General features: G+C 47.3%; 1 long non-coding RNA gene across 1 annotated transcript; it reads left to right on the top strand.

Annotated features, from left to right (window-relative positions):
- The first annotated feature begins 8137 nt into the window (after positions 1–8137).
- LOC138520639 (uncharacterized) lies at positions 8138–9602 on the top strand. Its single transcript, XR_011282830.1, has 3 exons — positions 8138–8183; positions 8929–9075; positions 9195–9602. It is a non-coding gene; the product is annotated as an uncharacterized lncRNA (long non-coding RNA).
- Positions 9603–15009: the final 5407 nt, after the last annotated feature.

Raw genomic sequence — 15009 nt, 5'->3', positions numbered from 1 at the left:
GGAAAAGAGCATCCACCCTCAATGCACTCAGATCTAGACTGGGGAACAGGGACTGTTGCAAATCACCTTGAAGACTGAAAGGCTCAGGGACTATTCTATAGAAGAAGTGAAGACTGCTCAGAACATCTGACCTGACATCCCCCCTCCTGATCTATAGAAAGCCTGAAGAGACTGAAGATTTAATTGTGCCCAGCACAACACACTTTTTGCCACATAATGGAGAAAGAGCACCTTCACACATGGGCCTCATTGCGAGTTCGACGGTGCAGGAACAATCAGCGGTAATAATGCAGTAACTCTGTTACCGGCGAATTATGGCACCGCCAAATTACAGGTTTTGCAGTGAGGTGGAAGAAAAACATCCAACAAAATACTTGTGGTAATTCCAAGGCCTTACCAGCAGAATCTAAATGTGCCCATTTTGGCGGTATTACCGCCAAACTCCCCATGGAGTCCTATGGTCTCCAATTTATGGGGACAAAGATCACTTGTAATCTGGCAATAATACCGCCATTGGTAATACTGCCACTGGTAATGTCGTTGGACCAAGTGGTGGTAACGGTAATACCATTTGGTGGTATTGCATGGTATTACCGCCGAGATACCACCAAACTCGCAATGAGGCTGACTGATAACTTGAATCTTTGCAACCATATTGTTACGACCAATAAGTGATTTGCCCTTGAGGTGTACCATAAGTGCTTTGCACACAGCTGATAGTTATCTCCAAATCTGAGGGGACCCTGATTCCATTTGGCTGGCATATGTGGTCAAACCCACTGGTGGGAACCGCACCAGGAGATGTGAGGTTGACAACCACCATTATTGTGACTGGCATATTAGTGTATTAATGAGAACGCTCATGGGGTAATTCATAGGTGCAGGACACCAGTGTGCCGTGAGATCATTCACCAAACGCCTAGTGCGAAATCAGGCTCAAACAAATGCAAACACTGTGTCCACCTCTTCACCCAAAGACAACTGGCAATCAATGACTCAATCTATCAACCAATCCTTTGCCAGGTGGAAATGTCATCAGGTTTGGTGCTTGATGACATATTGGACAGCTCTGAAGGAATCATGGGTGTTGACAAAGTGCTAGGAATAATTTCTCACTTTGAGGACCACAACCATATCTAATTCGGAGTGCCAGGGTTGTTGCTATGTCTGGAAAAGATCTGGGGCTAAGCTAAAGTCGGGACTGTCCGGACTTGGTGCTAGCTAGCCTTTTGGTTGTAGTCCCTGGGCTTTTATCCGGGGCTACAACCAAAACACCCAGGGCTATAGCCCCTTCAGCTCCCCCCCCCTGGCAACGCCTCTGGGAGTGCCCATGAGACATTTACGTCAAAGCTGCATGGATCTTTCATGATCAACCAGTCATCCAGGTAGCACTGCATCTGAACATCTTGACTATGGAGAATCACCACCAATAAAACCAGCACTTTGGAGAATACTCTCACAGCTGATTCGAGACCAAAAGTGAAGATTCCAAAGTGATACTGACACCCTTGGATGGTAAACCTGTGGAACCGCAAGTATGAGGGTAGGAATGGTACATGGAAATGATCATCCTCAGTGGGGGTAATGTGCGGCCCTTCCGATGATTTTTCCTAAAAATCCCATCAGTGCAAGTCAGAATAGTCAATGGTGAGGGATCATGGGAGTGTGGGCCAAAATATCTGGAGTTGCCTATAACTTCTCTGGATTTGAGAATTCTAATAAATCACCTGAGAAGATCAGGGGAGTGGTGGATTGGAGGGTCACCATTTTGAAAGGTGTGTCACTGGACCTGTTGATGCATTAAAATCTATGGTCATTCGCTGTGCCCCTTATGATTTGGGGACAAGGAAGGGGTAGATAAATGATCCAGCCCCAACTCACCTTAGGGAACCTGAACTATTCTCCCTTTCAGCAGAAATGTCTAAATCTCCTTGAGAGGAGCGGCTTTCAAGGAACCCCTGGGCTAAGGAGTAATGAGAAACCCTGATTTGGTGCATTGGAAGGAAGCTGTATCGAATTCCCTCCTCGCCCAGCCTCCCCTTCTCACACTTGAAGCTGGCCTATGGCTTGAATGGAGATAGGAGGAGGAAATAGAGGCTTAGTATCATGAGGTCATGGGGGACGAGCTGCTTGGAGAGCAACAGGATTTCTCTTGTTAGGCTGAAAGGTACGATGGACATGAAACATGCCCTTCTTGGAGGTGCGCAATGATTGTTAACTAGAACTTGTTTTTGAATGCATTTATTTTGTATTGTGTTACGGTTTAAATGTAATATATTTCATAAACATTACACACGTTGCATAATTCATTACAAAACTACTAAATACATTTCCTTTAAACCATAATTTGAAAACATATAGTAGTAATCCAAAGCCATTTTGTTCAAATACATTTTTCTAGACTTTAAAAAATTGATTGTGCAAGTTTCACAGTGGCATTTGATAATGGGTGTACGAAGCATCTAAGATTCGATACCAAAGATTTATTGAGGCCAAAGGAGAAGGATCATAAAGAAAATGGCCCAGGAAAGAATAGGTGATAAATGTTCCTAAGTTTCTGTCTTAGAAGCGTCCCTGCAGAATCTACATGATCGCTGCGGCACAGATAACCTTTTTCGCATTCCCAAGATTTCCATCATGGGCCACAGATTTAGGCTTAATCTAAACAGGTTCTCTCTCCCTTTCCTGCCAGGAAATGTCTTTAGGTATGGAAGTACTCAATCAAAAGATGTGTCTATAGTAGCAGCATAAGCGAACAATTTGTAGGCTGTACATGCTACAATAGTCACAATCCAGTCTGATCTCCATAACTTTCTTTTCACAAAGTTGGGATTCTGGGGCAGGGCTCTATAGAAGAAGAATTGATTTTACTCACTGTAGCCAGACAGTTGGTGATCCTTTGATCAATAAACTGGCAAGTGGATTTTAACATGCACTCGTTAAGCTTAGCATAGATAAGATCAGGAGGAGGAAGCAATGATTTTTGCAAATATTAGTAAGATCTTCCAATTATCAAGACTTCCAAAGACTTCCTAATTCAAAACAAATGATTGGGGTGGGTGTACCCATTAGTAAGTTCAAAGTTATTTTCCAAATATAACCCCCAATTCTCGGCCAAGGAATAAAAGACGGGCTGGATTCTTCTCCATAAAAAATGAAGGGAACTACTTTGCCTTTGTGGTATAGTAGTTAGGACATGACATTTCCCAAATGTATGGTCTATTTTACCTAGCTGAGAGCATCTTCTTAGGTCTTCTCTGGTTGATAGTCACATCCAGATATAACAGTGAATGAACCTCCCGTAGTTTCTGTTTATCAAGCGTGACGAATCGAGGGTATTTGTCATTTCTCCCCAAGCTTGAGGCTAGGGAGGGGAGCCCGCTCTGCAAGACCCTCCCTAGGGGTATGGACAACTGGGACCTTGATAGGAGTGACTCCCCCTTAAGGAACAAGGACTCCCATTCTGAGGCGGAATTGCCTAGACCCAAGTCCATATCAGCCTATATGGGACTGCCTATGATGAAGATCAACCAGTCATACTTATATTTGGCTTCAGGCAATGAGGGAATAAAACAGCAATGTCAAGAAAGATGAGGGATCTCTTTAAAATAAGACATGCATGTAACTGGGATGGGTGAGTCTTGTGATGAGAGAGAGTATGGTACACAGGGAATACCCCCTTATCTGATTAATTCTTGGAGAGACGGAGCAGAACAAAGTCGCAGAGCAAAGTCGCAGAGCAAAGTCGCAGAGCCGTGACTTCTGGAAAGGCAAGGAATGCCACAGAGAGACGCCAGAGAGCCAATGAATCCTGGAACAGGAGAACCATTGCCTGAACGGGGACACAAGACCTGTACAAGGTGATGGCGTGACCACTAATGCTTCAGGGTGGGCGAGACGCCCAATGAAAGAGCTAGCGAGATGCCAAGTACCTGAGTGTGCGCTGAGCCCAGTGCGGTTCACCTGCATCAGAAAAGGTACGTGGAAATCGAGAGAGGCAAGAGGACGCCAGGGAAAAGTAATGGGAAGAGAGAAAATGCTCAAAGTCCCAAATATGAAAGTCAGACAATAAGTAAACAGAATTGTAAGCATATGGAACCGACACCACAAAGTGTAACGACAACGTTGCATGGGAAATAGATAAGAAGTGGAAACGGCAAAACTTTTAAAAGTCTGTAAGGAACTGGCCAATCCTGCAGCAGCATCCTCTTCTGTCACACCCACCCAGTATCTTTGCTCGGCCCTGGCTGCACACTTCACTGCAAAAACCAAAGACATCCTTTCCTCTCTCACTTCCACACCACATAATACACGAACACCTCTGGAGCCTCCCTTGGGCCCTCCACCACTTCTCCTCTCTTCTCTCACTCCCATCACACCTGATGAGGTCACCAGACAAGTCCAGTCTGTGAAGGCCTCATCCAAACAGGTGAACCCCTACCCCTCCAAAACTATTAAGGACAACATTGACTCTCTCGCTCCAGCCTTGGGTGATCTCTGCAATCTCTCTTTTGCCACTGGAGTTTTCCCAACTTCTTATAAGCACTCCCTTGTGCACCCTCTGATTGAGAAACCCTCTGCTGACCCCTCCATTCTGGCAAACTACCACCCCATCTCTATCACCGCTTCCTTGGGCAAACTCCTGGAGAAGCTGGCTATATCTTACCTCACCCTCCACACTGAATCTGCTGGTTGCCTTCACATCCAGCAGTCTGGCATTAGAGCATCCAGAGGCACAGAAACTGCTCTTCTGAACACCCATGAAGACTGCTCTCAAATCTTGACACTAATACTCCCTCTGTCCTCATTCTTCTTGACCTCTCCTCTGCCTTTGACACTGTAAACCACAACATCCTGATCACACCTCTCAGTGACACCCTGGGAATCACAGATCAGGCTCTGGCATGGCTAACCTCCTTCCTTTCCAACTGCCCATCGCAGGTGGAGCTTGGGTCCTTTCTCTCTACTATCACTCTTTCAACCTGTGGTGTTCCCCAGGGTTCTAACCTATCCTCCTGGTTCTTCAAAATCCACATGGCTGCCCTGGCACGTGAGACTTGCCACTTTCACCTCTAACTTCCAGTAATATGCAGATGACATGCAACTCCCCTTCAGGCTACCCTCAGCCACTTCCTCTACCTCGTTCATATCTGACTGTCTGTCCACTATTCAGTCATGGTGTTCTGCAAATGACCTCTGCCTCAACACCAGTAAGACTGAGCTTATTCTCATTGGGACTCCTGCTTTCTCACTCTGGTTGGCTTCCCTTGCTCCTGCGCCCACACCCACCTATGATGCAAAAAACCTTGGGGTCATCTTTCACCTCCACTCTCTCCTTCTCCACTCACATTTAAGACATTTCTAAAAAGTCCAACTACCAGCTGCACCTCCTCAGAGGTACTCTTCCTTTTCTCATCGTCCCCTAGCAACTCACTGTCTCCAGAGCCCTGGTTCTTTCAAGGCTGGACTGTTGCAACAGCCTCTTTCTCAACCTCCCTGCCTCTGCTTTGCGCCCTCTGCAACTCGTCCAGAACAGAATCGCAAGACTTATCCTTCGCCTCAAGCCCAGGGACCACATCTCTCTGGCGCTAACATCCATCCACTGGCTCCCCGTGGCTTCAAGGATAAAGTTCAAGGTCCTCTGCATTGTCCTGGGACCTACCTATCTGCAATGATGCCTACCTAAATACTGTCCTTCCCGAGCCCTCCGATCATCTACCTCCAACCTTCTGCGAGTGAGCCGGTTCTCTAAGCTGAGATTTGGAAGGAGATCTTTATCCTGAGCAGGGGCCTCCCTCTGTCTTGAGCCTGATCTCCTTAGGTTTCAGAAACTCCTTAAGACATTCCTTTTCTACTCTTCCTTCTCTCTCCTTCTACCCGGCTAATCTCCATCTCCGCTCTATCGCTCTCTCCCTCCTTTTTCCACATAGCTTCCTGCCTGGCCGCCGGGTGTACCTCAGAGTCTCACAGGTCCCTGGTACCATTGCCAGTCCTCTCACACTAGCCTCCGGGCCTGCACCTGCCTCATCGCTACTGCCCTTGGTCAGTGACCCATGAGAGTGGCATCTCTCAGCCAGCACTTATCCAGCTTCTGACTGACTGGGCACACTTGGACTCCCCCCTCCCCTCTTCTGTGCTGTCTGTGCACTTGGACGATCTGAACGTACCATGCCTGAAAATCGTCTATTTATCTTCCCTGTTCCCACTCCTTGCATGGTGGTGCCTCAATGCACTTGGAAAAACTGCAGAATCTTTGTCAGACCTATTTGCTGTTATTTACACTGTTAATTGTATTATATGCACTTACTCTGCCTGTGCAGACTTGTATCACTCATAAATTCAATAGCTCTGAATGACTGCTGTTTTTTCCCTTTGTTCCTTCCCTTCTTGAGTGCTTTAAAACACTTGCCTTGTGTATAGGCGCTTTACAAATAAACATTACCATACCATACCAAACGAATACCCTCAGAGGAACATCACGCCAAACAACTCCAGGCACGTTTGACAGAAAGGGGGTACCCTAGGAAATCCATCAGGATGGCTTGGAAAAGGGCAGCCAAAAAGGACCGCACAATCTGCCTGACCAAAAGAACCAAGGACCCCATTGACCGGACCGTGTGTGTCACCACCTTCAACCCCGTAGGCAACCTCATAAAAACTACGATCAACAAACATTGGCACCTAATAAAAAACAAAGGGACCTTAGACAAGAAACCTCTATTCGCATTTAGGAAGAACAGGAACCTCAGAGATACCCTAGTGCACACGTTTCTAGAACCAGAGAGACCACAGCCAACACTATGGAACCTCCCACCGGTAGTAGGCCACTAGAGCTGTGGAAAATGCATCGCATGCCACTTTACAGAAACCAGCAAGACCTTCACATACAAAAACTTTGTCTGTACAATGGAAAATCACACCAACTGTGAGAGCAAAAACGTCATCTACGTGATAAAATTCCCATGCGATCTCATCTACATAGGGAAGACCATCAGACCCATCAAGCAGAGGATAAGTGAACACCAATCTTGTATCAGAAATTCCATACAAGACAAACCCCTTGTCGAACACTTTAACAAAAAAGGCCATACCAACGAGCAACTCACGTGGACTGTCCTGCAGCAACTTCAACAACAAAAAAGAGGAGTAGACATCAATCTAGCCCTCACCAAGCTGGAACAAAAATGGGTCCATAGACATGATACAGTCAAAACTTTCCTAAATATCACTGTTGAGTGGAAACACTTCTGGGATTGATTACCCATGAGCCTACGTCCGGACAGGTGGACTACGCCCACATAGTGGATGCTGAGATCATTCCATGGACTTATATCAGCAGTCCCTAGTCATCCGGCATTCTCCCTTCATATAGCGAGATCACCATGGGAAGCCAGGAGGCTAGAAATGCCACACTGTACCACTTATTGTTAAGAGACAGAATGCATTATTAACTAATCACCCTTGGGACCACGGTTTTTGTAATATAATCTGTGTGCTTGCACTTAACAACACCTGTTGCATTTGCTTTATAAGATTGTGGTGGCTTCTTTTTTGTCATTGTAGTTGTTCATCTTGGCAATGCCTCATAGTGGGCACATCACTGCCTCATGTTCAGTCACGCCACCAGGGGTTGATAGTACAACGGTACCCACCCATGGTGAGCACCCTACCTACCCACATTAATACCCATGTGATCCAGGTGGGCGTACAGCGCTTCCCCATGCACAAAGCAACACTAATTCCATCTGTCCTGTGAGATTGTGTTTTTTTCCTTATGTCATTGTACATGTTGCATATATACACACATCATAGCCCAATTTTTACTCATACCACCAGGGGTTGATAGGCCATCACTCTGCCAAACACCCACCCAGGGTGAGCATTCCACCGACCCACATACATTCCTATGGCGTCCAGGCAGACTTACAGCTCTCTGCATCTCGCACACCCATGAGCATCACAGGTACGTTTTTTTCACGTGCACTGTGCTCTAAGGCCATTGGCTGACTCTCCACCTATTGCAGGAGCAGTCTCTCACCCCCAAGCTATGTGCTCACTCATGTACACATCCAGCACCCCATTGGCTGGAACAATTACCATGGGTGTGTTTTTAAGAATTGCACTGTCACATCCTCTACAGCAACCATTGCCGCGAGGAGTGCAGCTGCAACCTTCACGCACCAGTACGTTTTCCTTTCTCTTTCGCCACTCTGTGGTTTTGTGACAAGGGTGGGGGCACGTCCTGTACTCCCTCACGACCGCACTGGTGCAGTTCTTACTCACGACCGCACTGAGGCAGTTCTTAGTCTGGGAGGCTCCCGAGCACTACTCACAGGCATTAGAAATGTTTGTCGCTGCCGTGTAAAAACGTTTTGAAAATGGAGTCACAGGTGCTACTTGACTCCATGTTATGTTAAAACGTTCTGGCCTCACTTTTAAACAACACTGTGCTTAGCACACACGTTCCTGGCAATTCACGGGCTGGGTCTTTAGTCATCACGATGGCAGGACTTGATAAAACCCTGCTCGTCTCCAGCACACTATGTAGGGGCAAGTTACTACAGTACTTCTGCCACTACTCGGCGGCGCGTCATAGATCCAATTTCACCGCCGCGCATTACAACACTACAAAGTAGCTTTGTGGAGAAATGCCCGCACTTCCTCCATGTATTTAGCTTACTGCCAGTCACCTTCCGACGTTGCACACTGCCTACTCACCGCAGCCCTGCTCACTGCATGATTCTTTTACCTTTACCAAACAACCATGTTACCATACCTTGCGGACCCCCCCACCACTGGTGTTTTGGCCTTGTGTTTCTTACATACACGACTTGCACAATCCCACGCAGGATGTGCCTTAAGACCTTTCTTCACCCACATAGTCTAGATCTGGGGTGAAAAATGGTTTGTTAACCTTCTTTTTCACAGCTCCCAGACGCTCCAGGCCCAGGTTTCCAGCCTCCATGACCTGATTTTTCCGCGTCATCCCATGTGACCTTATGACATGGGCGTTTACAGTCCGGCACTCCTTAAAGGACTTTCAAGCACAGCGCCCCGCTGCAACTTTAGCAGAAGGTAAGCTGTACCCTCAGATACACCACCAGTGTATTTAGGCACTAATCAGCCATTATTTAGTAATACTTGAATTGATTAATGACTCCCTGAGATCCTTAGAGCTATCCCTTCCCCCACAGATTAACCAAACGGACAGCATCACGATCAGCAGTCATCCTGATGAAGGCCACCAACACCCCGGCTCTTACCCAGCGCTGCATAGCCGAAAGACTCCAGTGTCGATGTTCTGTGACACAATCCCTGTGTTAATGTATTTATAGATAGTGTTGTGTACACCGTCTTGTTTAGATCCCCGGACTTACCACCTCGTCAACAATCCTATGTTCTCACTTACCTGTATTGTATACTTGTGCATCACTTTGGAAATTGTACCTCAACAAGTAAGAGGTCAATACTCACCTGTATTTCCTGTGTTAAACAATGTCTGTCTGTTTACTTTCGTGCTTATCGAAAGTCATGTAAATATTTAATTTTATAATCTGTGCTAAACTGTTTTGGAGGCAAAATAAAAAAGCATCCAAACCTGACAGCTGTGTACGGATCTCCCACCCTGATTTCTTGCATTTTGTATAAAGGTACCCTCCTGGGCAAATCAGGACTCCGCCAGGCGCACTTTATATACTTCTTGGGGGTCATCCCTATAAAGGAAAGGGAGATACCATGTTTCATCTGTTGATGTCAACTCCCTCCCATGAGGGTTGCCTCTCACATGAGATCCTCCCTCTCATAGCCGCCCCCAGGGTGAGGATCAGGTAGCGTCTGCTGTCCCCTCGCCACATGAGGATAGGCTACCTCCGGGAAAGGAGTGGTCACATCATCAGATTCATCACAGAGGTCTACCAGGTACTAAGGGTACGATAGTAGACGAAGATATAGGAGAAGAGAGAACACAAAATGTTAGCCCATAAGACTGTGTTGCACTTGATGGTAACCATTGCCAGACTGTCTGAACCAGGGGTCAGGGGCCCTTGACGGGTTTGCATGGTGTATTATTTCAACAATATCCTCCAAGTCAAAGTCCAGGTCATTCCTAAGATTTAAGAGGCCATCTAGGCATCGTTTTCCACAAAGTAATGTTTGCAGGTAGACTCATGTATGGCATTAGATTGCATGTAAATCTGCTATTTCAGTTGATTGTTATTAACAGCCTGAAAGGTCGAAGCATATGTTGTGCGTCTCTTTGGAGCATTAGACATTTCTGGGCTTTTAGCCAGTTTTGTATTTTAAAGTTGTTTTGTAGGGTAATAGATTCAGTATTGTTGGACTTCCTAAGAATTCTCAATTCAGCCTTTAGGTTTCTCTTCCTCATCCTCACCTCTTGACAGTTGTAGTGGACACTCATCGAGCCTATTGGTTGGTTTCGATGTGAGATTTAGCAAACTGTGTAGTCAGATCGATTATAGAAGCCTCTATCTTTGAAGGGTGGTGCATCAACATATCTTTATTAGTTTGTATAGGTTAGTTTAGTTTTTCATTATATTTTGCTACATTGCGAGCATTGCATGATACTCTTGTAGTGTGATTGTGTGTATAGTGTATATATATATACGTGACCAAGCGCTCAGTTGAGCGTGAAACGTGTTGTGTGCGGGTCGTGCTTACGGGCGTCCTGCTTCTGTTATTGCTGCTGCCTTACCAGCCGTGTTTTTTACCTATGTTTTTTTATATTATACGTTACATTTTTGACCAATACTTTGTTGTGAGCTGTGCTATTTTTTCTGATATTGGTTCTCCATCTGGCCCGCGGAGAGTGGGGTTCCCTTTTTCCTCTTTGTTTCATTAATATATATGTATATATATATATGTAGATATACATATATACATATATTTGGTTATTTGACGTGCTTAATACAAAGAGGTTTTTAAGCACGGACAGGGGATCAAACAAGACAAGCGCGTTGCCACTGAGCTATATTTTACGAGGTGGTAAGATGGTTGTACAAGAAACCAAGTTCAGCCTAATACCCAATGTGAAATGCAAAGCTGTGTGCTCACTAGCTGTCATACTCACAATTGTGAAATCTTCATATAGGTCAAACAAGGGAGGCGAGAGAAAAATGTAATCGAAATTAGAAGATAGACCTTTTCTCCAGGAGGAAGATCTAACTTAAATCTATCATCGGTCATATTCAGCCCCCAAGCTCCAAACAAATTAATTAAAGGCTGACCTCTAGCAATAGAATCTTCTTGGTATGAATTGATGCTATGGGGAGCCAGTCACAGGCATGAAGAATTAAAGTCAACCACCACCATAAGGTCACCCATGTGGGAGTTGCACCAGTTTTTGATGCATTTACTAATAGCGTCAAGAAACAAATTAATAGAAACAGAAGAGGGGTTGCAGTATACATTGTTTAATAATCAGTCACGTTCCGGGCCCTGCCCCTCACCCCTCCAGGACAAGTTTATTGCAAGAAACATTTATTGGTTGCAAAACAGGGCTGTATTTGGAGTGGGAACCTTGGAGTTTACTGCTATAAGAAGTCCACCTTTAGGTCTGCAAAAAGTCGCGCCGCCGGGTGGTGGAGAACTGCAAATCCACCCAACACTGGTTTCTCTATAAGCCATGTCTTTTGAAGGCACATGGCATCAAAAGCGTTCAGGTGAATAGATTTTTGATTGCGAGTGGTAACGTGGCAGTGTCCTCGAGTATTCCATGAGAGGTTGCTAAAAGGTGGGTTCCGGGATACTCATGTGGTTGAATAAGGCAGGCTAGAATTGCCATGCAGAGCTGTTGCCACCGACTAGTCTCGTTCCTCTTCCCACCTATCCATGGGTTGCATACCGTATGTCACAGCACAAACCATCCTTTGGTAGGCCTTATTTTTGTCCAAAGTTATAGCCAGTTGTTTAGCCTGCAGATTGCTCACAGAGAAATGGTGAGTTCATTTGGCTAGGCTTTTGGGCAATGCAGAAGGGCCTCCCAAAGTGAGACAGGGTAACTTGCCTCATGGCAGCAAGCTCAGGAGAGGGCCAGCCCCCTCTCCTCCAATCTGATAAGGGAGACAGCAGGCTCTGGCACTTCAAAGCGCAGGAAGGGCGAGGTAATAAAAGTACCTCACCCTTCCACAGAGACAAATGGGGGCCGTGCACCCAGGTGGAGGGTGCAGCCGAACACCCAGGCAGGGAAAATACAAAGAGATCCCCCCCCCCCCCGTGGGGGGCTTAGACTGTCAGCCGCAAAGGCTGGCCTGGGGGCTGTGTCACAGCCCCCGCAGAAGTACTTCAAAGACCTGGGGCTTCCCAGGGCCTATATAAAAGAAAAATCACAAACTGTTTGTGGACCCTGCACGGGGACCCAAACACCCTAAAGGAAGTTTGCTGTGTACTCAGCCCGTGGATGCGCCGAACAAAGTGAGGGCTGAAGCCAGAACACGGCCATAGCCGATCAACCCACCACCAGCCAATTCCGGTGAGTACAAAGGGATTCCATCCCCCCTACAGTGGCAGGTCAGCCAGGGAGAGTGGGAAGGGGCCCCCCTCCCCGACCCGAGGGCGCCAAGCGTCAGTTGGGGGGCGGGGGGAGACAAGGTGTTAGGAAGAGGTGGGTAAAGGGGGGGGGGGGTTTGAGCCAGGACATCCCCTTTTTGCACAGCTTAAAGGGACATGGAGAAGGAGGAGGCAGCCTCTATGCCCAACACCACAAGCAAGAAAGGACCCACCCACCCGACAGATAGGCACAGGAAATGTTATTTGACTAAATGTATTATGTATTAATATGTGTTTGAATTTTCTGCAGGATTGTCGCAGTGGAGGTACATGGTGCTCCAGGCTGGTAGGCCTGCTGGAATCCACAAGGGACAGGCAGTAGCCCAGTTTGACGGCAGCGGAGTGCTTAACTCAGCAAGCCACCGGGATGGGGGAGGGAGATGTGGGGTGGTGGGGAGGAGTGGGAGGCAGAGAGGTGCATGGATTCAGGTGGGTGGCGGAGGGATAGGCAACTGAAGGTAGGGCCGGCCAGGCACAAGGAAACAGGGTGCAAGGGAATCCAAGTAGTCAAAAGGGGGGAAGGGGACACATGTACGCAAAAACAGGCGCAGCCACTTCAGTTTGCAGAGGAATAGTGGTTGGGGGCCAGGGGGGAGCTAAAGGGGGGGGTCTCGGGTGGGGGGGAAGAACCCCAGGGGAGCGAGGGTCAGACAACGGCGGTAAGAGAAGGTGGAACGAGGGAGAACAGGAAATCTAAGGGGGGCATGCATGAGGGTAAGTCACACAATTAACGGGGAGCGAGGAGTGGCCATTGGAGACTGGGGGGAAAAGGCAGAGGTAGGTCCCGGGGGGATGTGAGGGAGGGCAAGGAATAACATAGGGCCCTGGAAGAAGTTGGGGTCGGGGTACAGAGGGGTGGGTAAAGGGAAAGGTTAGAACACTTACACCTGACCAACAGGGAGAAAAGGGGGGGCAGACAACAGGGGTGAGAAGAAACTTAACGATCCTGCACCTGGGAAAGTGGGAAAAGGGGCACCGGCTCAAAGTAAAGCCGTCGAAAATGTGGAGTAAAGTAACGGCGTCAGTTCCGCTTAACGGATGCTGCTCGCCAACAAGTTGGCTCACGAAAAGTAATGTGGGAAAAGTAACGGCGTCAGCTCCACTTAACGGATGCTGCTCGCCAGTCAAATTGGAAGTTCATGCTAAAGTAAAGTAAAAAGTAACGGTGTCAGCTCTGCTTAACGGAAGCTGCTCGCCATTCAAGACAGGACTTCATGGAAAAGTAAAGTGAAAAGTAACGGCCTCAGTTCCGCTCCACGGATGCTGCTCGCCAACAAGAGGATACCCAAAAAGAAAAGTGGGAAAGTAACGGTGTCAGCTCTGCTTAACTGAAGCTGCTCGCCAGTCAAGTCGGAAGTTCATGCTAAAGTAAAGTAAAAAGTAACGGCGTCAGCTCTGCTTAACTGAAGCTGCTCACCAAGTCGGGAGTCCTGGCTAAAGTAAAAGTAACGGCGTCAGTTCCGCTCCACGGATGCTGCTCGCCAACAAGGGGGGAATGTAAAGGGGTGCTGCTCAGAGTAGAATATCCTGAGCAGTACTGCCAAATGCGAGTAACGGAGCACCTATAAGCTACCTCCTGCTTAATAAAGCAACTGCGGCCTATACATCCACAAATAAATGTATCTGTGTGTTATTTCAGTGGGGGGGTTGGTGAAGGGCAGAGGAGAGGGAATGGATTGGGGGGGCCGCCGAGGTAGCAAGGTCGCTTCATGTAACTGATATCACAGTACAGGACCCAGGATGGCTGAGTTTGGGGTGTGGCGGCTAAGCGTCTTTCTGCTCTTTTGAGTACTCTGCGCACTCAGAGTCTCGTCTTTTTCTTGCAAAAGTTTGCTGTGTACTCAGCGTCTTTTGCTTTCCTTTCCCTGCAAACCATGAACATAGCCAGCACAGGGCTACTGTTTCAGGACAGCGAGAGCTTTCGGCATGGGAAAGGACTAGCGCGGCGAGTATCCAGCGCAATGGCGCCATCCAAGGTCTTCAAGCGGTCTGCAGCAGTGAGCAGGGTACAGCGTGAGCCAGGCGAGCAGACCAGGAACTTCGCCAGAAGAAAGAGCAACAGCAAAAGGAACCCGGCGCAGGCGGCGGCTTCGCGACTTTGATGCAGGTAAGTCAGCGCCTGCGCCGCGGTTCCAAAGCAACAGGCCTCTGGATGAGTCCTGTATCCGAAGAGGCAGGGTTTTCGGAAGAGAAGCAAGACAACATGAACAGCGGCGGGAAGCATACCGCAGGGGAGATTATAAAAATATAACATTAGTGCATTATAATCAATAATCGAACGCAAGAAAAACAAGTTTTTTTATAAAACAGTTGACACACCAATTAAGCGATCGATACAGATAAGAGACCCCCCCCCAAAACTTAAATAAATAAAAAATACAAGTTTGCCCTGGGCGTCATTTGTAAAATAAAAACAGCATGCCCAAAAACATCAGCAAGCGAAAG

Source organism: Ambystoma mexicanum, chromosome 13 (assembly GCF_040938575.1).
Source record: "Ambystoma mexicanum isolate Mex_15411 chromosome 13, UKY_AmexF1_1, whole genome shotgun sequence".
Taxonomy (NCBI): Eukaryota; Metazoa; Chordata; class Amphibia; order Caudata; family Ambystomatidae; genus Ambystoma; species Ambystoma mexicanum.
This window is presented reverse-complemented; position numbering and strand designations above follow the sequence as displayed.